Genomic DNA, 22,831 nt, shown 5'->3' on the forward strand with positions numbered 1-22,831 from the left:
GGGGCTGGTTTAAGCGTCTCTGTTGGGAGGTGAACGATGGAGCCCAAGCTCGGTGAAACTGCACAGTGATTAGGCTGAGTGTGGCCCGCCACATGGCTGTTAGCGGCTGAGCCATGCTGCCTGTCCTCAAATGAGTTCCTCTTGAGTGACGGTAACTCAAGCAATTCTGACTGTCTCTGAGATGCCAGCTCTCAGCTATCCCTGGAAATAAATTCTAGGCTAGCAGCATGCATTTGAATAGAAAAATGTCTATTTGATCTCCCTTTTTTTCATTCTCATAAATTTAATTTCTCTAATTTCTGTTGATTTTCCCCAGGCACCCCCTGCTTCTCCCACAGGTTCTGGCTTGTGACAGAGGCACTTTTGTGGTGAAAGAAAGCAGGACCTATTGATGGGAAGAGGCAGGCATGGTCTGGATGCTTCAGAGGATCATCTTGTAAGAAGCTTGTCTTTATTGTCTCATGGTATGAACATAAGTCCCTGTCCTTGTTAATCTGGTTGATTCAAGAGTTAGGAATGGTGTGCAATGACATCGATGGGTTATCCCTAGGGCTGAAGAAGGAGAATACCCATTACTTATATATGAAAATCTCAGTTACTTATGTTCTCAGCAAAAGCTCCTCTTTTTCTCATCTATTTCTCTATAGTCAGCATAAAAGGATTGCATAATGGGCCCAGTGACTCCCATAACTATTGTTTACAATCTGTCAGCTAATCATTTCTGTGAGTCAGGCGGTGCCTACTGGGTTGGGCATTTGATTGGGATTAGAAACTCATTATTAGGATGATGCATATTGCAGTGCTGCCTAGAGGCCTCGGCAGGATTACGGTCACATTGTGCTAGACAGCATGCAAACCTATAGCTTGTAGCCTATTGTTAAAGCACCTTCACTCTAATTCTGGGTTTGACCCCATTTCTCATCGTGGCCTTTGGGTAAGACATCTAATCCTGTTCTGTTTCCATATTTTTTTAGGGGTGATGGTAATGCATTTCCTACCATCAGTCAGTGCCTGTAACCACCTGCTTTTGGAGGAGAATGCCAGGACGGCATCATCCACAGGCCACAGGGAAGTACTGCCGTGCAAGCGGAGTGGGAAATAGCATTTCCTCTGTTTGAGCACCTCTGCTATTCAGTGAAATAGGTTTTGCGGTGGGAATCTGTGCCATTCCCAGCAGTGCTGCTGCACCCAGATATGCAAGGCAAAACCCACAGCAAGTCCTAAGTTGCACCAATGCTGTTTGCAGCCGTGGAGTTGCTCGCTGAGCCAAGGGCACAGTAAGTGGCATTAGACTCTTCTCCCCTCTCTGTGCTGTGCATGGCTCCCATCCTAATGCAGGGCCCTTGTGGAGCAGTGGGCAGGCTCTCCCCATCCCTGCCTTTCAGGCTCCAGGCATTGCTGCTGCTGCTGCTGTTCCAGTTTCATGCCAAAAGAAAGCTTGCTGGGTCCAGGTGCCAGTACACCCTGCTTGTACTCCATCTCTGCCCTGTCATGGCCACGCATCTGTGTCTGCAATCAACCCTGAGCCTTGTCTACACCTGCCGTTCCCTCACCGACAGCTACTGCCATACGATATTGCTCAAGTGTGAACCCTGGCATAGATAAGATGCCTTTCCTTATACTTTTAGGTCAGGGTGACTGGATTTTATCACCCCATAGAAATGGTGCCTCTTCTTTTCTGCCCTAGTGCTTTACTGAGGTGGCCATACAATAGCTTGGGAAAATGGGGCTAAGCCATGTACAGATGAGCCCTTGGAGGATTGTCAGCTCCCCATTTCCCTTGCTGGGGAAAAGTGCTGGTCAGTGGGACCACTCTGCAATAAGCTCCTGAAGAAGAATGAAGATGTCTTGAGAAGACACCTTTCAAAGACAGTGGCATGCCTCAAAGACAGGAGCAAAGGTTGTGCTTGCTGAGGGACTCCTGAACAGCTTCAGCTTCATCTCCCTCTTTTCTAAGCTCAGATCCCTTCTCTACAAGCTAGTAACAATGTGCTAGCATTGTCACAGCCATCCCAGGCTGGAGCTGGCACACATGAGGCTATGCTGTTTTGTGAACTTTTTTGTCTCATGAGATATTTGAGACTTAAACACTCGCTTGGTCTGTACCTCCTTATTTGAGACTGACCAGTCTGAATCACTTCTGATAAACTGTCAGTAGGAGTCTCAAATATAGTTAAGTTCCTATCAGTTTAGTTAAAGTAGATCACTGGATAGAGAAACCCTGTGAAATGCTCCCATAGAGGAGAAAGCTACACTGTGAGTGCTCCCCTGAGTAATTGCCAGAGGCTCCTGTCAGCAGTGCAATCAGCAATGGCTGGTATCACAGGGCACTGGAAATCTTAACTTGAAACGCAGACCTCAACACATGCCAAAGAACAGTTGAAACAAGAGTGACTAAGGACTAATCACATCCACTGTATCATGAGAGTAACTGAAAAGTAAATAGAGTAGCCACCGTAAGGTGGACTGAGACACAAGTCTGTAGGAAACTGGGCTTCATTAATTTTCTTGTATGAGGGACAGCTTGTTTGATATGGCCAAGGTTTTTAGGTACTACTTTCATGCTGTTATAGGCACAAGGTCAGTCAGTAAAAACTGAAACCAAAGCAAAGTTATATTTAAAGCCTTTCTTTACCTAATCCATTCTAGCTCTGTCCTGCAGTAGCCTTTGAGGATGCGGTACCATATGAATGAGGCTGGATGTGAGAAGCTGGAAAGATACAGTGGAGAGAAGAAAGCATTTAGGGTCAGCATGGAGTTTACTTCATGCTTCTTCTACCCTGGTGAGTTACTGGTGCTGGCCACAGTGGTACGGACTGTACCAAGTCACCTCTGGGGACTCAAATGCATTTGATAGACATATCTTCTATCTTTGGTAGTTTTCATTTTGTCTTCACAAATTAGTGTTTGTAGAAACTAACCACAGATTAGATTAACGCGTTTCTCCCATGGGATGCAGACTCTAGGGTTTAGGCAGCGCTCTGTGGCTAACAAGAGCCAACAAGTTATACCTGAGTCATTCCCTGGGTGAAACATGCCCTCCTCCAATGATGACAGGAGCAAGCTGAGCATCCTCCCAGAAGACACCAAGTGCTGACACAAGGGCAGTCCTCTCCCATTGTGACCTACCAAGCAGAACTTGCAATGGAAGAGCCACCGAGGTGATCCATCTTACATTTATCCCAGCAGTGATATTAGGCTGCCAACAAGATTAGGAGGATGACACTTAATGTAGTCTTTTGGTAGCGGGGCAAGATTTATTTTCTTAACGTAAGTGGCTTAGGAAAAGCTTCTTTTACTTAACATTTATCACTTGTTGCATATGTTTTATTATATTATATCTACCCCAAGAAAATGTTTTGAAGTCCCTACCTGTTTCATAAATAGGAATATTCCCTTCGGTGGCAAACATATTTTCAGAGAACAAGATTGGAAACAAACTGGGTTAGACCTATTTAGTTACACTGACATAAGCTTAGTGTAGCTCTCTTTTTGACCAATGAAACAGGACTTAACATGCTTTCTGAGTTGCTGTGTTTCTTCCTACTGGCACTGATGGAAGCTGGATCCAGTGTATGGTGACCACAGATCTGTGGACCTTACTCAGGAGAAGCTTACAGTGAGCCTAGCAGGATCTCTGGCTTGAGCAAGAAATGCCAAATTTGATCCTGTAGGGTAAAACACACAGCACTTCCTCAAACACGTCTTTGCTACACTTCCCACCACCCAGCCCTGCACCCTGCCCCCAGATGAGCCAAGCCGGACACATTCCTTCTAGGTGAAATAGTCTTTTTTGTTGTTGTTTTGCACAAGCTTCTCAGGTATACAAAAGGATAATGCAGTGTACAGTGTCATCACCTAACGGCACCTGTAATGTGCATTATGCAGAAGTGTCCCAGGGTGTTGTAGAATGAAATTCTACAACAATGTTAGTAATGAAGAGCAATTAAGAGCAGCAGTTAACCTATATTTTTCTGCCCTACTTTGTGTCAACTTACATCCAGGATTGCAAATACTAGTTGGAAGTGCATCGCGCTGTCCAGAGGCATAATTACAGAAAGCTGTAGTTGTCTTTATCACAAAGTTTTAATTAGCAGGACACATTAAATAACCAGCTGATACAGATCTTAATGAATCATTTATAGGCCTACATCTAAGATAATTATGTGTAGCTGGTCACACATAATCACTCACATACGCCTGGGCTTATGTGAAATGGAATATGCATCTTTCTCATGTGAAGTAAAGGTGAAAGACAGGGATGGGACAAAACTGGGGCAACAGCCCACCTTAACCAAACAGCTTGTGCCTGGACCATTGCTTACAAGATTGGGGGTGGGAAGTACAAATAGTTGGCTCCAAAAAAATCCACCTTGAGGAAAGGCAGGAGCTCTGGGCTCCTGAATTATTGTCTGGTTTGGTTTTTGGGTTTAGTGGTGGTTGTCCCAGGTGGGCACTTCATGTGGTGCTGCTCAGGTCTCTGTTGTCTGCAAGACACAGCACACTACCCTTGCTGCAGCTCCCTGGCAGCCTAGCGTGTCCTAGATGTGTCCCTTTTTTTCTCTAGCTGTGCATGGAGAAGCTGCTCCAGAGCAATCACTGGAGACCCCCAGCAGCCGAGTCTCGGCTCCACCAGGGGAGCTCCCAGCTTTTCTGTTTCACCAGCTTTCTTGCTGCTTAGTACGTCTGGATGCAGAAGTGGGAAACATACTCAAACTTCCAATTGCTCCAGGGCTTATTTTTGCTCTGCATACTGTTTTAGGGCCAGATTTTCATGACATTTGTTTGTGACTGCTCCTTGACAGTAAAATGGAAGTATATGTTGTCTGGTTTTCTGGCTAAGTGAATGGGAGCAGCTGACTGAGAAAGCATATTTATTGTTACTGCCGATTTCTGTAGAGCTCAGTAAGTGTATGGCTGAAGCCATGTAAATAAATAAATAATGTTGTAAGAGGTGTAATGCATGCCTCTTCCTTTCGCCTAGAAGATGCAGCTGGTTGTAGGCAGACTGCTCTCATTGATCGGCCACAGCGGCAGAATGGTCTGACTGATGGAGCTTTGCTCGTGAAACTTGTTTTTAGGGAAGGTCTGCCAGGCTCCAGGATACATATGTTGGGCGCGGCGCCAGTCTCGTTTCTTTCGGCAAGTTTATCCCTCCCACCCGCTGCGCTGAGCTCCCTTGTGTACTGGCGTCTCCACTTCTGCTTCTCCCTGCCCCGTGGGCTGCCGTGGTATCTGTCTCAGGTCCTGTAGCTTAGCTTGTGTAATTTTGAGCTGTTGTTTTTTTTCTAGTTTTTGTCTAGTAATACTTCAATGCCTGATTGCATGTAATACATTGTGTCCAAAAAACTCCCCTCAACAAAACAAACCTCCTGCATCAGATAGACCTGTTTGTCCATAGCCTTTCTTGCAATGTCTGACTTGGCTTACTCTGCTTAGCTGGAGCTCCAGGAGCAAAGCCCACGTTTGTCTGATTGCAAGGCAAAAGCTAGCAATAAACAAACCATTGCAACTGTATATTTGAAAAGATCAGGCACCAAGTACTACCAACCCTTGCAGTACTGTAATCCCAGTTCCTTTGAAAGCAGTGTTGAATAAATTTTCTCAATTATCCACTGAGTGTCTGTTGTTAACAGGTTTCCCTGGTTCCCAAGCATCAGATGAGCTCTGCTGATCTCTGCAAACTTCTTCCAGTTTAAGTACAGAGTTCTCCTTAAAATTAGTGGGCTTTTCAGAGTTAATATGTTAATCTCCTGATGTACCGCAGCAGGCGTCTGGAATAAATCTTACTAGACTGTTTACACTGTGCTTCCTTTCAGGGTGGTTAGAGGCAAGGGAGTGCTTGTAGTAAGAACTGATGTGGTGTAGGGTTTGACAGCATGTTTCCACACCTACTTGTTGCTTTTGTGGAGGAGGGAGGAACAGAGCCTCCCAGTATGGCTCCCAGTATGGCTTCTCAGCTTCTTCCCGTCAGGGGGCTGACACAGAGCAGGGCACAAGCCCCTGCTCCATTTCCCTCAGCATGTCCAAGGTAGCAGAGGTTTCCTTTGCCACCTTCTCTTGGAAGAAAAGAGAAACATGGTGGAAGGGGTTTATTTTATCTCTCCAAGGCAGAAAATAGTTTGTATGAGGTTCAACCTTCTGAGCCCAGAGGCACCTATGCCAGAGGAGCACACTGCGTGCTCCATCCGACAGGGCAGCCACAGGGAATGCTCTCAGCACCATGTCTGATAGCAGCCTACATGCTAAAGCTGACAGTCTCTCTGGACAGATGTTTGTAATAACTTTGCACTTCATGGCTGTTGCCATTTTTCTCCTCCCAACCCCCCTGGGAGGTAAGGGAGTGCTGATAGTGATTTTATGGGGAGAAACTGAGCCACAGCATGATGAGGCCACACAGGGAGACAGCAGCAGAACCACTTGGCTATCAGACCTCTCCTTCCTTATCAGCTCTGCCTGATACAGGTGAATAAGTAGGGTATGGGGAAATGGCTCCTGAGTGACTGTGAAGAGTGGGAAGGAACCCGCTCCAACACCCAGCCCAGGCTGCCTGAAAGCCCTCAGTACACTCATTGGCGACAGATTTGCTCCAACACCATGTTTTCAGTGGAGCAGATTTTTTTCCCTGTTCTCTTGTTAGACTCTCAGTCTTGGTTTTCCAGCCACCGCCAACACTGTCTGGGCACAGGTCCATGTTTACTTTAGCTCCACAGCCAGAAATATGGTGAGCTCTGGTTCATGCTAGTGTGTGGTTGTGATGAATGCATCAAAATGCGTCATCAAGAGTCACCAGCTACATAAAGCGTGGAGCCGTGGCAGGGAAATCAGAGAGTATATACCACAACATTGAGGAGAGTAACAGCACTGGAAGCCAGAAACTTGCTTAAAAGACTCTGGATTTTAAAATTACTTTATCAGAAGGTCACTTCCTACAGTAAAACGTTTCTTTTGGAGCGCCATGTTTTGCTTTCTGAGCTGGATCAAGAGTACAGTTTATTTTACAAGAGCCAATGGTTCCAATTACAGCCTGAGACTTTCAGGGCATCACAGGGGACTCAACCACACATCTTCCATTAATTATTTCTTGGCCAAGTTATCTCTGCAATGATAGCACAAGTAATATGCCACAAGCTCATTTTCTGTCATTAAAATCAGCACATATGACCTTGATCCTTGCTGGGAGCACATCTTCTCAGTAAGAAAATACTATTTTATCGCAGGCACTTCTCAAAGAATGCTGTTTTAATGCCAGGTTGTGCTGATGCAGAGCCTGGCTCCTGCTTTCTCAGACCTCTTGAAGCAGGGAAGAGCTAAGAGCCTGTACTAGCCCAGGCTCTGCACTGATAAGAGGGCTAGGTGTGTCTGTGCTGACCACCTTCTCCTCTCAGTACAACAAAGAAATTATCTTTGTTTCAAAAAGCTGACAGCTAGGTACCGCTGGTGGGTATTGTTAGTGCTTCAGTCATATATTGCTGAAATGCAAATAATTTGGCGGCTGTTGTTTTACTTGCTTGACTCCTTGATGCATATGCTTAAAAAATTTTGGGAGCAAGCATTTTGGGTTCCATGATGAGGCAGCTTCGCTCTGGGAGAGGGTGTCCTCTGCCCCTGTAGCCATGGACCGGGGTTAGAGTATTGAACCAGGGGTTGCCACTGTTGCTCACTTTCAGGAATTGTTTTGATGCTCCTATTCCCTCTCCCATCCTTCCATATAAGCTTTGGAGGCCGAAAAGCATCTATTTCTAGGTAGCGTCCAGTGCCTACCTCTATACATTAAAACCTAGCAATGCATTAACAGCTAGCAATGACAACTTATGCAGCAGCTTGCTCCGCCAGCCAATTCAGTTTGTATCTGAGAAGGAAAAAGCAAAAAATGCCTAGTTTGGAATATCCCCATAACATGTGTGAGATGATTGCCATTTTAAAAAGGAAAGGTGGAAAAAGCCAGCCACTGGTATTGGCCATATTCTTCTCTTACCCTTCACAAAAAGCAGTGCTGATGAATAGGCATGTGCATCCCTCAGTACATCTGGCTGCCCAGTGCCTCTGAAGACAGCAGCTGGGCTGAAAGTGGGAAGGAGGTAACCTGCTGAGTGAAGGTGTCCAGATAATAAATTAGCCCCAGAAAAACAAAAAACAACAAGAAAGAAATTGCACTGTCCAAAAATAGAAGTTAAAGGGGACAGGATTATACCATGTTAAGCAGCCTCTTCTGTTTGCAATTAGCACTAGCTGTCAGTAACGACAGAGCAAGTTTTCCACCAGCTCCTGGGAGGTGCTCCAGCAGGAGGCTGAGCAGCAGTGAGAAGCACCTGAGCCCTCAGCATTTTAGAGGTGACTGTACCTATACGTGTTTGTTCTGGTGGATACCAGCTGGTGAAGGTGTCAGGTGGCTCAGGTGGGGTCTGTGATCCTGTTGGGATGCTGTGCTAATTCAGGCAGTATTAATGGAAGGATCCAGTTAGAATTTCTTTCTGTGAATACCAATGGGTTTAGTATCTTTTTATTGTTAATTATTAGAATTGTCACTGAAATAGCCTGCTTTTTTCTTTACAGCAGCTATTCTAAGACTACCAGAAAATCAATTTGAAAGATGTACTCATCTGGGTATGCAGGCACTGATGAAGACCTTACCCAAGAAGAGCCTTGTGCAGACAGAGCCTGGTTGAAGTCAGAGCAGCTGTGTGTAAGTGTGAAGTTTCTTCATCTTCTGGAGTCACAATAAGATCAGAGGTGGGACTGTGTGCCAGTGCCTGCAACCAGATTTCAGTTGCAGGGTTAAAAATGTGCCTTGGACCTTTGCATGTATCTTTGTGGCCCAGGGGCTCTGCAGCACCCCTCTGAATTGCTGTCACAGTGTGGAGGATCTCTATCCCCACACTCATCCATAGCTACAGCCACAGAAAAACAACCAATCTCTTGGACTGACAGACTGCAGAAGCTAAAAGCTTCCATTTCAAGGGAAAATGCTGCAGTTTCTGTCCTCCACATGCTACAGAGCCTTTCCTAGAAGGGCTCCGTGACATGCTGCCACCGGGCACTGGGGCTGGTTTCCCACATGGTGCCACAGGCATAAATATGAGCGCGGGTGAGCAAAGGCTGATGCATCTTAACCAGCACAGGTGAAGAAATAACTTTGGCAGGAATGTCTAAAAGCAAAATGTGCTAAAGATTGTGATGAGTTGAAATTCTATAGCAGTGGGAACTGTATACGTTTGCAATGGGCTGTATCCAGTGTACCTTACAAGAAAGTCAAGATTTCAGGAATGAAACTGTTTTAAAGCTGATTTCTAATAAAACAAGGCTTGCACAGTCATGTTATCTGCCTCTCTCTGCCTGATTATACCCCCCCCCCCCTTCTCCTTGATAACTTTTTCCTCCATTAGGGTCACTGTCCACTATCAAAGACAGCAATGATCCCACCAGGTCTGTAAACACAAGCAGTGCACCTGGGCAGAGACCCTGGGAAGTGCTGTCCATCAACAGTCAGCATGCACAGAGTTTCTAGGGCCTGTGGCCATGGCCAACCTCCTTCCAGTTTCTCTGGCTGCTGGCTGATAGAAGATTCCAGTGATGGTTTTCACCCTTTTCTCAGGGGAATAACCTCTGCTTTTCTCTGCTTCCTTGTGATGCAGAGACTGATCTTCAAAGTCAAGGACATAGGCTGGTTTCACAGATGACTTCCAGGCTTAATTTAGGGTCTGTTTTAAGCCAGGAGGAGCACTGGTATAGTCTGTGGCTGGCGTGGTCTCGCCTGGCTCTCATGCTCTTGGGAAGCCAGTTATCAGACAGAATTTTAATGGCTTTTATGGGCTGTATGAAAGACTAGCAATATCAGAGGGAATTCTTAAACAGACTTGCTCCTTTACACGATGTGTTTTTTTGCCTTGCTGCAGAAATGTAAGCCCTAGTTGCATGCTGCAAACCGGTTTGGCTGATGGATGCTCTGGGGAGATGATGCTGGGAGAAGTTGCCTTCGTTGCTGTTCTGCCCAAGGGGTGGGTTTGCATTTGCTGCCCACTATGATAACCGAGCTCACAGGCTGCACTCCTTTTCACGTGAAAGGCCTGTACATTGCACGACCCCTTATCCTCCTGGATGGAGCCATGTCTGGGTTTGTGGCTTAAAAGATGAGTGCTGGCAAAGGGAGGGAGAAAGATCAATAATCGTCAATTAGGGGGTAAGTAGACAGTGGCTTAAGGGAAAGCTCCAGAGAGCTTACAGTTGCCATTGGGAGGGACAAGTAGTGATGTCTTATTGGCATATCTCATTAGAAATTGCTGGGAGCTACTGGACTGGACAGTCTCTTCAAATGCCAGCAGCCCTGGGGGAGCTGGATGTAAATGTTGTAATTGATATAAGGATGGAAGCTGCTCCACTACAAAGTGACATTTCAGATATTGTGAGAATGGATGATGTGAATCATCCTCAGTGAGATCTGTTTCCCTCAACTCTTTTGACTCCTGTCAGAGGGGCATGTTCGAGCTTTTCTCTGGGCAGATGGTTTCTGCAAATAGAACTAGCTTTGAAATACAAAGTTTTGCTGAATTCATTATATGCCTTCTGACTTCAAAGCTTTGCACTTTCCTCTTTAGTTTTAAATAGTGTTGCTCGGCTGCTTTCTGGCCTGTTACATTTGAGACGGGTGCTGCAGTAGATGTCACCAGTGAAGCGCAGCAGCAGTGGATATTCAGGGTGCACTGAGCAGCAGAGCGCCTGCCTGGGGCTTCGTCCCACGTCTGCACACATCTGGCCAGAAGGGACACAGTCATTACAGTTATGTGGGTCCCAGGGGACTCTCCCTGTCAGAGACTTCCCTGGTTGTCCTGTTTCTCAGCGAGAGGGGTGTCTGCACTAGCCTGTCCCTGCGCTGCCAGCTCTCCCGAGGTGCAGGGCGTTGTGAAAGGAGGAGAATGGGACAGGGTAGGGATGGTGTTTGCAACAGCAGTTGTTTTGCCCAGCTTGGCATAAGTCCTTTTCACTGAGGACTTCACAACAGGAAGGTTCTTCCCTGGGAGGGAGGATCTGTATGAAATAGTCTTTAAAGAGCTTTATATTGAATTTACCTTCTAAGCACGATGGTTTTCCACTTCAGCTTAGCAAGTGGATACCAGTAGTCAGAAGTTACTGTAAGCATAAAGCTGTCTTCATTATTTACTCTGGCTATATATACGTCACTTCAACTGAAGTGATGAGTTTTGGGTTTCACATCTCATTTTTACTTTTGAGGATGTGTTGGAGCTACTCAAAGGGATACAAATTGGAGGGCTTTCTCTTTGTATCTGCTTGCTACACAGAGAGATGACATTTTGTTGGCCAAAAGTTTTTTTGCAAAGAAAGTCACTTTGGAGACTGAAATGTCAGTTTAGTCAAATTGTTCATATGCACAAAAGGGGGGGAGAAATGAGCATCCAAACTTCAAAGCAGCTGAACCATTCCTTTCAACATCTTCTGATTTGCCACAACTTTATTTCAAAATCCTTCAGGTTCAGTTTGGAAATTTTAAAGGCTTAAAGCCAAAATGTTTGGGCAGCACAAAATGCTTGTTTCACTCAGAAACTATTTTTTTCATGATTTTGTGGTGGCTTTTTTTTTAGAACTGGCATCAAACTGAAAATCTATTATTCACCCTGCTCTGGGTGCCTACAGCATCTGAGTAAATTGGAGGCAGAGCTTGCTAAATTGAAAAGTGTTTAAACAGAAGCAGTTCTTCATTAGTACCTTGGCTCTCAGCAGCTGGATCCTTCAAGGATGCTCTAAAAGTGTAGTATATTATGAGTTCCAGCATTCCTCTGTATACTCCTAAACTGAGAGGCTTTTGTGGGATTTTTGTCTTATCAGCAGCTCATTCTAAAAAATGTTAACTCTCTCTAAACCTTTATCGTTACATTGGAAGGACTATTCTTAATTCCTTAAATTAAGAATAGTCTGAGAATCTTTTGTGGGATTTTTGTCTTATCAGCAGCTCATTCTAAAAAATGTCAACTCTTTCTAAACTTTTATCGTTACATTGGAAGGACTATTCTTAATTTCAGCAGCCCTGAAGTCAGTTTATGTGTAGTTTGATCATCTGTTCCTCCTTTCATACAGATGCTATCAATGTGGACAGCAAAGCAGCCCTGTCACACAGGATGAATGGCAGAGTGTGGTGTCACTTGTGGAAGCAAAGTAAGTAAAGGTGAACAGTAATATTGTACCATATGAATAAACACTGAAATTGGAATAATTTTTCTAAATGTTTCAGCATCATAAGTACGAAGTAATAACTCTGTCAGGAGCAATACTCACTGCTTGCTTATCTGGCTGTGATGGTGGCAGCTTCCTGGGAGGAACGCAGGTATGTCAGTAGTGGAAACCCAGCATGTGGTTGTGTTAAAGCAAAAACCAAACAAATCTCTTGGTCACAGTACAGAGGGAGAAACCTAATACTACTTGGAAAATCAGCACTGCTTTGAATATGGCATTTATCTTGGTTGCCTCATGAGAAGAATAATGCAAAAATGGGGTATATGTATTTGTATATCAGACAAAATGTGTTATAGAATTTGGTAGAAGATGAAAATCAGAGTCTGTGAAATCTAGAATTAGGGCAGGAAGATATCTAATAGTGCATGATGAGGAAAGACTTACTGAGTACTCTGCCTTGATGCGAAATCAAGGAGGAGCAAAGCCTCAATGAATGATGAGACTTCCAAATATTCCAGTTTACTGCACAAAAATAGAAAAAATTCCATGGCATTACCAGGGTGGGGGGATGTTACTCAGCCATTTTTCAAATTCCTTAAACTTTTTGCCTCTAGGTTTTCATGTGCATTCATTTTTAGAGACGCCAGCCAAAAGATGTTTGATGCTGAGAAAATGGTAAAAATCTAGCTCTTCCTCATTGCCCCAAGGTCAGTGCTTAGGGCATTTAAATTTTGGAAATGTCAGGTCGAGGCACTTGCACAGGAAAAATAGATGTGCAATTACACTGTTTATCCTATCTACTCAAAAACGTGCTGAGCCTTAGTCATCTTTGAAATAAAATCTTCCTCCACAACATATTGCTGCCCAGTAGCATGTGTCACAGAGCATATTTAAGACTTCAGACTAAGAAGCCAAGATCAGCCACTGCCAGAAATCAGTTATTCAATTAAATGGTCTCACGCTTCAAGCCAGTATGGCAAGGGTACTTCTTCATTAAAAAATTGCTGCTGTGGGAACAGCTGGGATTAAATGATTACAGAGAGATTTTTTACATCAGCAGTGTGGTCACTTGCATGTATGTAATGGTAGGATCTGAAGAGCATGGCTGTGAAGCTCAGTGCATGTGTCCTGTTTCTCTTGAGCGTTCTTCTCTCCCAGCCTCCAACCACGATCTAGCCTGATCCTGGAAAATCACAGGAGAGAAAAAAAGTGGCTTGTACTGAGGTGATGGTTTTGCAAGAAGCAATTGTGTTCCAGCTATGGCTTTCCAAGAGGTGGCTGCTGGAGCTATGGCTTTGAACACTGTTTTTGACAACAGCACAGGTTTGTGCCTTCGCTGCTTCTCCACCCTTCTCCCAAGTTGTCTGTGTCCACATGGAGGGCTGTCCCAGCACTGAACTGCATCACAGAGCGGAGCTCATGCCCTCCCCCTTCCCCCTTTGCATTTTCCATGTTATTTTCCCACCAGCTCAGTTCCCCAGTGCCATTTGTGGCACAGCCAGTGCCCCAGCACAGCTGGGGATTGCTGGGCTGGGGTAAGGACTCACTCAAGGGAACAAAAGATTTTCTGTGGCTGTGGGTGGATGTGTGAAGCACAGGTTATTTTGTTTGCCTTTGGATCTAACTTTCTTGGTTTAGGTATTGTCAAACAACTGAAAGCACTGACATTAGCCACCTGGTTCCCATTAGCAAAGCCACTTTACAATCTTCTTGCAATCACTTTGTTTTCTAACATGTAACTAAAGGCCTTTTTACAGGTCCTTTACATGACGGCTGGTTTCTACAGTCTGAGCCCTGTGAACAGAAATCAGGCATATGCATCTTCTGATACGGGTGTTTTGAAACCCTGCCCAAATACTTTTGCCAGTGACTGCAGAAAAGCTTTTATATCAGTAAGCGTGTGTATGTTGGGCTTTCTTCCAGGAGCTGTGACAGGGGTACAATATATGCTGCCGGATTATTTTACCAACTGAATAAATGTCATCTCTTTTTCAAATAAGAAACTTGGAGTATGGCTGAAGTATTTAACTATATAAATGAGTTCTACACGTCCTGAGTGGGAACTCAGTGCCTTCAAGGGGCAGAGATGCTCAGATATACACAGACAAAGCATCCCAATATTTTTAATGTGGCAGATTTTAACTGTCCAATATTGTGTATGGTTTCCTCCCCATCCCTGCCTTGGATGAATTGCCTTTTAAAAGAAGCAGCTGAGACCAAGTGGAGTATGTGAGGCCTGAGGGGGAAAATAAGTCTTTATAAAATCTCAGGCTGGGTCTCTGATTTTGTGCCACATGATTGAAAACATGAATCCTGAACTTTTACGTCCCCAGCATTGTTCTGGAGGATGACTGGACTATATGCTGCTTTGTATAAGGTGATGGGTTATTGCAATCAAAAGCCTCACTGAGATACATAGTCTTTCTATCTGCTGGAATGTCATCGGGGTATTTTTCCTTTGCAGGATGAGAATGTACTAGGAACAACAGGTATCCTCAGGAAATATATCATGAGGCTTAAAAAGTAGCATAAAACAAAGGAAGGTATCATGTTAAAATTCCTCCGTTTGTAATTAGGAGATTAGTTAAGTGCTGAGCTCTGCAGTTCTGGAAGAGCCATAGACAGCCGCTGAAATGCCCTGGGAAGGACTGTAATAGCCACCTTGATCCTTAAGGACCAGACTGTAGCAAACTGCATATGTTCCCTGAAGTGAAATGCTGTATGGACCCTGATGAGCTTGTCACCATATACTGTTCATTTCAGTATAATGGATAATTACATTCAAACAGTCGTTGTGGAACATTATATTGTTAAGGGAAGATGAAATTAAACCAAAAGATCCGAAGCCGAATCTGAAGCCAAACTTGACAAGAGAAGTTGAACTGTGATCAACACAAGTCCATATAGGGAAAGAAAATCGAGGTTCAATTCTCAGTCAACTATAACTAGAAAGTTGACTATTGTTTGAGACCCCCAGAAGTTTTCCTAAATACCTGTAAGGAGCATGTAGTACCTTAATTAGCATAGTACCACCTATTCTTGGGAAATGAATGAATATATATGACTCCTCCGAGAAATGTAATGCGTAAACTTACGTATGGTCTATATAATCTTGCCTAAATGTAACATACAGCATGCATGTTAGGTGGAAGGATCCCCAGTGCATCCAGCGCTGTGACAAAGGAATGCCTGCCTCTCTATGCTACATTGGTGTTAAGGAGTTTTCTTATTCCTGATTTCAGTGACAAGCTTAACCTTCAAGACAGCTACCATGCAGACCTTGCTGTGCTTGGTGAGGTTACTACAGACAGCGAGCTGTACAGACAGTGACCCCAGAGAGTGCATCTCCTAAATGCTGATTCAGATGCCTGAGCCAGTAGTGCTGTGCAGCGAGTGCAGCATCTTGTGACTGCAGAGGCTGTGGAGCCAGCTTCTCCCCTGGTCTCTTTTTAGAAGAAAATGTCTGTATAAACCTACTCCTCTTCTTCCTCGCTGTAGGACTTCGGAAAAGGAAGAGTAGCATCTATCGTCCATGCCTGCTGGGATGGGAGCTGGGCAGTGTGGGCCACTGCAGATGCTGGTACCCACCAACCAGGGCAAGCCTGTGACATGCCACTGTTCTCTGCTCACCAGCGGGTAAAGCACCTCTGTCACACACCCCTGTTAAAAAAGCATGGGTTGTGGCATTCTAAGAAAGAAATCAATGAATTTCCGTTTGAGTATGGTAAGTGTGTTTTGCTTTTGTGGGTAGTTCCTCTAAGGCTTTAATTGGCATTGACTGGTGATGACCAGGGTGTAGAGGGAGAGCTGGAAGCAGGCAGTTTCTCAACCACAAAGTAGCAATGATTTTGAGGTGGCTTTTAGTGCAGTGTAGAATTAGGCTGGTTTCTTCTGAAGCTTTCCTAGAAAAAGCTTGAATTCATTCTCCAGCTTGCCTCTTTGCTAGATGGAGTACAGGAGATGTTTGTTTGAGCTTGCACTGAGGTTAGTTTGGGATTTTCCTTTCCCATTGTCAGCAAATGGGACAGTGCTTTTGTTCCTAGACAGTTTTTAACTTTTAAAGCTGATGAGTGCCTAACTTTGACAGAGTGTTAAACATTTAAATGCACTGGTAGGGTGCCGCTTTCATATCAAACTCAGATGGCTCATCTGCAAAAATAACCTCCAAAACAAAATGAAAACAATTCTTTTCATATGCAGAAAACTCAGCCAAAAAAACTTTCTTCGTTCTGTGATCAAAGCAGGAACTATGCACTTTGGTTTGTGTGATGGGGTTAGATTTTTTTTCCTCCCTGTAACATAGCTTCACTCAGTTGTCAGCCAAGAGATATGTTTGGATTTTTCATCCCCATGTGGATTTGTGGGAACACACACTAGGAGACCAGATCAACATTGTAATAGTGCCTGCATTGATCTAACACAGTGTTTATGTAGACTCCAGCCATCATTCATTTCTTCTCCAGCATCCAGAGGCTATAATGGATTATTTTATACAATAGTCATGATAGTATTTAGCTGTTGTCTAGCATTTGCAAAGCATTTTATGAAGAAGGTCAATATAATTTTCTCTATTTTACAGCTGGAAAATAAAGGCATGGAGACATGAAGTGATTTGTCCAGGTCCATGAGCAGCCAGGCAGTGATGGGACTAGGGAGAGGATCCTGGTCCCTGGAGGCCCAGAGCAGGACTATGGCTGGCACATCCTGGCCATGCTGATAAAGTGAGCCCTCTCTTTTCCACTTGGGTAGGATTCTGCAGGGTCAGCCCCCTGCGGCTCTGGGATCGGTGCCCACCTCAGAGACCCATGCCCTGGGAGGGGTTATCTCCCCAAGAGCACGTGGCTGCTGAAGGATACAGAATATGTGGTTTTCAAAAAAACCCTAAACAATTGCTCTTTCCTTTGGTCACTGCAACAACTACATGGAGGTGAGTGCAAAAGGGAAGTGTCTGTGTCTTCCCTCTCCCAGTTGTCTTTTGTCTTTGGGAAATTCCATCACTAAGATTTGACTAAAGCCTTACTGGTGTCTGGGATATCTGCTCTGGCAGCTCTGTTCTTCACTGACTCACTGCATCCTCACCTCTCCTGCAGCCGCTTCCCCTGGTGGCCCAAGGGAACGGGTCCCATCCTTCCTCACCCCCTCTCTCATCAAGTCCAAAGGGATTTGGGAGCCCAGCATGGCCACCTGTGACAAGTCCATCCCTCCCAGCCCATCTGCAGCTCTGGGTCGAAGTGCAAGAATGCAGGGGCTTCCTAACAGTAAGATCTGAACTCAGACAAATGTGGTGGGCTGTCACCAACACCACAGGACTTCTGTGCTTGCGGGTAACAGACTTCGCATGTTGTGAGTCTGGGGAGAGCTTATCTTACTGCCTTAAATGCAGCTGAAAAAACCCCACAAAATTAGTCTTTAATAGGGCCTAAACCATCTGTGCTTACAAAGTGGGCTCCACCTAGCTCAAGCTGTGTTCGTAGCATATGCTTACAGCTACCTGTGGGCACCTTCCTGCACACAAGCCCTGCTCACAGGGGACAGGAGCGCAGGCTAAATGTGCTGTTAGCTTGTTCCTTCCACAGTCCTTGTAACTACAGGATAAAACTCTGTGTGTGCTTAACCCGCACCTCCACCCAGGACTGGGGTGGACTCCTGTCCTGTATTTACAGTCTCCTTCAGCATCCAGCAGCTATCAAGTGTGAGCCCTTCCCAGCCTCTGCTTTGGGTACGGGAAATGTTGTTTTCCCTTTGCAGCTGCCATCAGTGTATGCCTGGCATCAAGGTATATCAAGATATCCAAGGGAACACTGAAAGGTGGAAAAGTTGCTTGTTTGGAAAGGTGTTTTGGCAGGGTTCTAAATGAAACAGGTCATTTGAAAGCTTGTGATGTGAAGCAGAAGTGGCTCCTGGCCCTTCCCCCCTGCTTCTGCAGTGCTTGCTTCCTGAGCCTTTAGGCATCTGCAAATGCAAGAAAGACTTGAAATTACAAAAGTTGGGAGAGGCAGTTTGGTAGCTCATATTTCTTAAAGTATATGAAATTCCAGTAGGTCACTGGCTGGATAAAGTGGATAAAGCGTAAACCCTGTGCAGACCATAAATAGTTTGTCTACTCCCAATAGTGGGAGGGAAAAAGAGGGAGAGGGTGCAGAAAGCGGGCATTATGGGTCGATTAGGGGGAGAGATTTCCCACAAATATTTTATGATTTGCTCACGCTTCACCATGTGTGAAATCAGGGGTCTGTAATAACTTCACAGTTCCTGAAAACACAGCTAATTCAGAAGCCGCAGCGAGTTCACAGGAGATGCTGCTCCCCGTGTGGAGCCCACCACCCTCGCGGGGCAGAGTCCTCAATTGTATTAATCCGATCATAACCCCATGCAACCGCATTCCCCGAAGCAGATAGGTGGCCTTTCCCTTTCCAACCTGCTGTACCCTCCATTTCCAAGTCACCAGGGTAGCTATGCTGGGCCATGCTGTGCCGCGGCATGATGAAGCAGGTGATGAAACACACCTCGTGACGGAGTTGGGAAATGTCTTCTCACTGCTTGGTGCTCTCTGCTGTTACTCTTAAATTACTATTAATCTTAAAAACAAACAACCAAAAAAGGTTTGTATTATATGTTGCTATATTTACAATTTAATAATTTTTTTAATGTAAACTTCTAGCGAGAATGCTCCTCCGTCTCTCCCATGTATCAAGATATAGTTCATTGCTGAACCTGGTAGGCTGCAGTGATGTAATACCCCTCTGCCAGGAGAATTGCTTACAGCAGTACAAGTTTTTCTAGAGTTAGTTCTTACTAGGTTTGAGGTGAGTTGCGGTGGGGTCTTTTCACTAATTTATTTATGGGCATTTCAGCAATACTTTTGGTCAGTCAAGGAATGAACAGAATGCTGTAACGTTTAAAAAAAAAAATTTGATCAGTTTTTGAGGGGAACTGCGAGGAAAACATGCAAAAGAAGTTGTAAGTGCTAGGACAAAGGAAAGGGACCGGCACAATCTTGCTCATTTCCCCAAATGTTATCTTACACCAAATGCCTACGTTTTGTTTTCTTATTTTTAAGGGAAGAAAAAAAACCCCTTTCATATTAAAATGAGTTCTTTTGTGTGCTTTTCTTGGGATTTACCTAGAAATAGAAAATTCTCACTTAATATCGGGGAATTATATTAGTCTGTCATCTTAATCTTGCTTTGTAATTGTGTAGGTCTGCAGCTCACTGGTGCCTTCCCCATTGTGGGGTGGGGGCAGAGAGGAAGGGAAAAAAATCCTTGCCTGCTTAAATAAGAAAGGCATGAGGTCTGTAACCTGGATGCAAAGCCCCTTCTCCTGGAACTGGTCTGGAGAGTAATGGTGGAGGAGCTGAGGAGCTGCTGCCCACTAAGAGGGCACCAGCAGGCTGGAACTCCTTGTTTCGCTGCCCACTGCCCCCACCCCAAGTCAGTGTGGTAACAGGGAGGGCACAGGAGACACAGGGAGCAGGACCTCAGCCGTGGCAGCATGCATTGTGGGGATGGGAGCTTGTGGCCAGAAGAAATCTATGTGGATGGCAAGGTCGTTTGTCTACCTGCAAACGCCCACTTAAGAAAAAAAAGCATCAGATGGGGAAATTGAGAAGGTCTTTACTTGGGACTTCCCTTTGTCAAACAACACCTTCTGGGAACAGGCTCAGCTTTAACAGCAGAAATGCAAGTAAGCCCTAAGTACTGGCAAGAAGCAGAGGTGTGAATGGATTTTAAGAGATCCTGTAGTCCTTTCCCCGCCCCGCCCCCGCCCGCCCCCTGAGCTGTTTTAAAAGAAATCCCTGTGAGTGGAAAAAGTGGAGAGCACAGCTCACATCCTTCTTTCACCCTTCCCCCTGCACGTTTGCCTGAGGGAAAGGTCATATTGTAGAACCTGTACCTTCTAAAATTGCCATTAAAACTATGTGTGGACTACAGTACCATGAAGAATCATATTTAAAGCCCCTCCAAATACTTCTTTTAAAATCAGGACCGACTCTTAAATTGCAAACAAGGACTAATGATTACAGCCCCCCAGGAGAGAGCAGATGCACTGCATGGCGTGCCAGTGTCTGAGTGAGCACCAGACCCAGCTTGTCACCTCCTCACAGCATCAGGATGCAACAAGCGTTGCTGCCTAGCTGTGGGGCTGAGCCCCTGCAAACAGCCAACAAGTCTTTGAGCATCCATCCCCTTGAGGAGACAAAACTGGCCTTCCTGAACCACCAAGTAGGAAGAGGATTTCAGTGGCCATAGATAGAAAGCCATTACTTAAAACTGTAGAGTAACTGAAACCATTTTTATGCCAGACATCCTCCCAAGTGAAGAGTAAAGGGCTGGCTCAACAGCCACTGAGGATCTCAAGCATGTTTGTCACTTCAGATTCCACCTTTAAATTGTTTTCTTATATACCCATGCATATCACCCTTATGCAGGTTTGTTGTGTCTTGCTGGGAATGGAAATTACCACTGGCTGAACAGAGTTTCCTTGTCTCTGTCCTCTGAGAAGCTTGCTATTCCTGTTTCTTTCAGTTCTGGTCAAAATGTAGTGTGTGTGTATGTATAATCTTAGTGCACATAAAGCATGCAAACACTGTTATGTTTTCTGGAGTGTTATAGCAAACTGTGAGAAGCACCTGCATCTGCTGGCTGGAGGCTAACTGCATATGTATTCTGCTTGGCTCTATAGATGCCTTTAGTACTGCCTGAGATAAAATGAGACAGAGATGCCAGTCCTGTCTGCTAAAAAAGCTGGGGAGCATCATTTTATTCTTTACATTTGTAGCAAAGAAAAGGTTAGGTAAGGTGTTGGGAAGGCTGTTTCAAGCAGTAAGATTATTTGGACTCAGAAACAGACCATCCAGGGAAGTTGCTGAGTCTTCATCACGGACGGTTTTAAGAAAAGAAGAGATTCAGGTAGAGGTTGCAATCAACCCTCCCTTAGAACAAAAGACAAGATCCAACATCTTGTAAAGACAATAAGCACTGCTGCATCAGCTGTGCAGACCTCTGAACTGAGCTGCACTTGCAAACTGGTGGTAATGGCTTGGCTGGTGTGGGAAGGAGTAAGGGCTTAGACTAAAGGACTGCCTTGGGGGCTCTGGCCCTGTCTCTGTAGCGCAATATCTTGCCTTGCACAGCTGCCAACAGCAAACACATGAGGAACTGAGCGATTACAAAGTGTTCCTTCCCCTGGCATAACCTCCCCACTTCTGGCAAACAGCTGTTGAGAAACTTTCTGAGAAGAAGATTTCATGTGCATCGTTGTGTTTAATAGTTACCAATGGCCTTAGCCTCCAGGAATTTGCTTATGCTCTTGGGTTGAACCATGGCCGTGGGCTCCACAGCTTTGTTTTATGTGGCAAGATATGGGTTTTTTTGCTGGCGTTTCTCTGAGCATCCCTGGTTAGTGGTATCTGAGAAATCACACACCCCCCTCCAGGCACGAGTCTACACATCTCCAACAGACCTCCACTTTCAGCACGTGGGGGCATGGAGACTTTAGGAAGCAAGTCAGGCAGGGTTTTGAGCCCAGCGAGAAGCAGAAGCTGCTGCTTTTGCACAGCAGAGGAGTACAGCTGGGCAGCTGCCCCTGGCTAAGCATTAGTGGGCTGAAATTCAGGGGCAGCCCGTTTCCTTAGTGTCTGCAAAAGGAGCAGCTGATCGGCCAAATCTTGCCTCTCCATGGGGCAGTAGCTCCTGCTGAGTCCTTGCCAGGGGTCCCAACACAGCTAGTTACTGAAATCAGCAGGATGGAGCTGATGGGCGGAAAAAGCGGGTGGTGTGGCATCCGCCTGCCCTGTGCCCTTCCCTCCCTCTCACGCTGGCGGCACCACCAGTGCCTCCTTTCCAGCTAGAGCCAGTGGCCTCATTGCGTCACTCATCCCCATTCCTTTCGGTGTTGTATGCGTTGGAGGAGCAACACCAGAGTCATCTCCCTGAGCCTGCTTGTCTAAACAGTTGGCAGCAGCCACTCAGTGACACTGCAGGGATGATGCTACCTGATGCCAGCATTTGGTTCCTTCTTTGACAGGCATCTTCTTTGCAGCAGACTGTATACATGCTGCAGCCCTAAAGGCTCCCCCGCCAGGGATCTGCATTTCACACCTGCCTTACAGGTACAGGATTACAGCCTCGGTTTGTAAATTAACCCCCTGTGAGTAGAAACATTAGCACTCCAACTTCCCCAGCAATATAAGCAAGGCCCTCACAAGGCTCGCTGCTTGTTCTTAGCAGTTGGAGATAGCACTAGGAGATCCTGCAAATGCTGCTCTTGATCTGAGCTGTTAGTGCAGTGCAGTGCATTGAATTTTGAATACGGAAACTACGTGGAGTAGCCTGCTCCTAGGTACATTCCTGTTCTGTATGACAGCCTGTTTGCTGTTATGGTTTTCCTTACAGCTTTCAAGAAGATGCCATTTGTGGGCAGTTAACTGGGTGGGGATGGAAAGTATTGTGGCACTTGGTGCTCTCCCCATACAAATGCCAACTTCCATTCAGTTAACTTTGCCCTGAGCACCTTTTTAAAATGTGGTTGGATTTTCCCTCTTTCAGAGTTTTTGCTGGCACTTGTCACCCTGGAATGGTACTTAATCAATCCCTGTCTGAATTCTCTGCGAGGATAATTGATGTCCATGTCTCCAACGAGC

General features: G+C 45.3%; 1 long non-coding RNA gene across 1 annotated transcript; it reads left to right on the plus strand.

Annotated features, from left to right (window-relative positions):
- Nucleotides 1-1,248: 1,248 nt before the first annotated feature.
- Nucleotides 1,249-8,570, plus strand: LOC121088688. Its single transcript, XR_005828014.1, has 3 exons — nt 1,249-1,277; nt 2,650-2,783; nt 8,557-8,570. It is a non-coding gene; the product is annotated as an uncharacterized LOC121088688 (long non-coding RNA).
- Nucleotides 8,571-22,831: the final 14,261 nt, after the last annotated feature.

The sequence above is a fragment of the Falco naumanni genome, chromosome 5 (assembly GCF_017639655.2).
Source record: "Falco naumanni isolate bFalNau1 chromosome 5, bFalNau1.pat, whole genome shotgun sequence".
Taxonomy (NCBI): Eukaryota; Metazoa; Chordata; class Aves; order Falconiformes; family Falconidae; genus Falco; species Falco naumanni.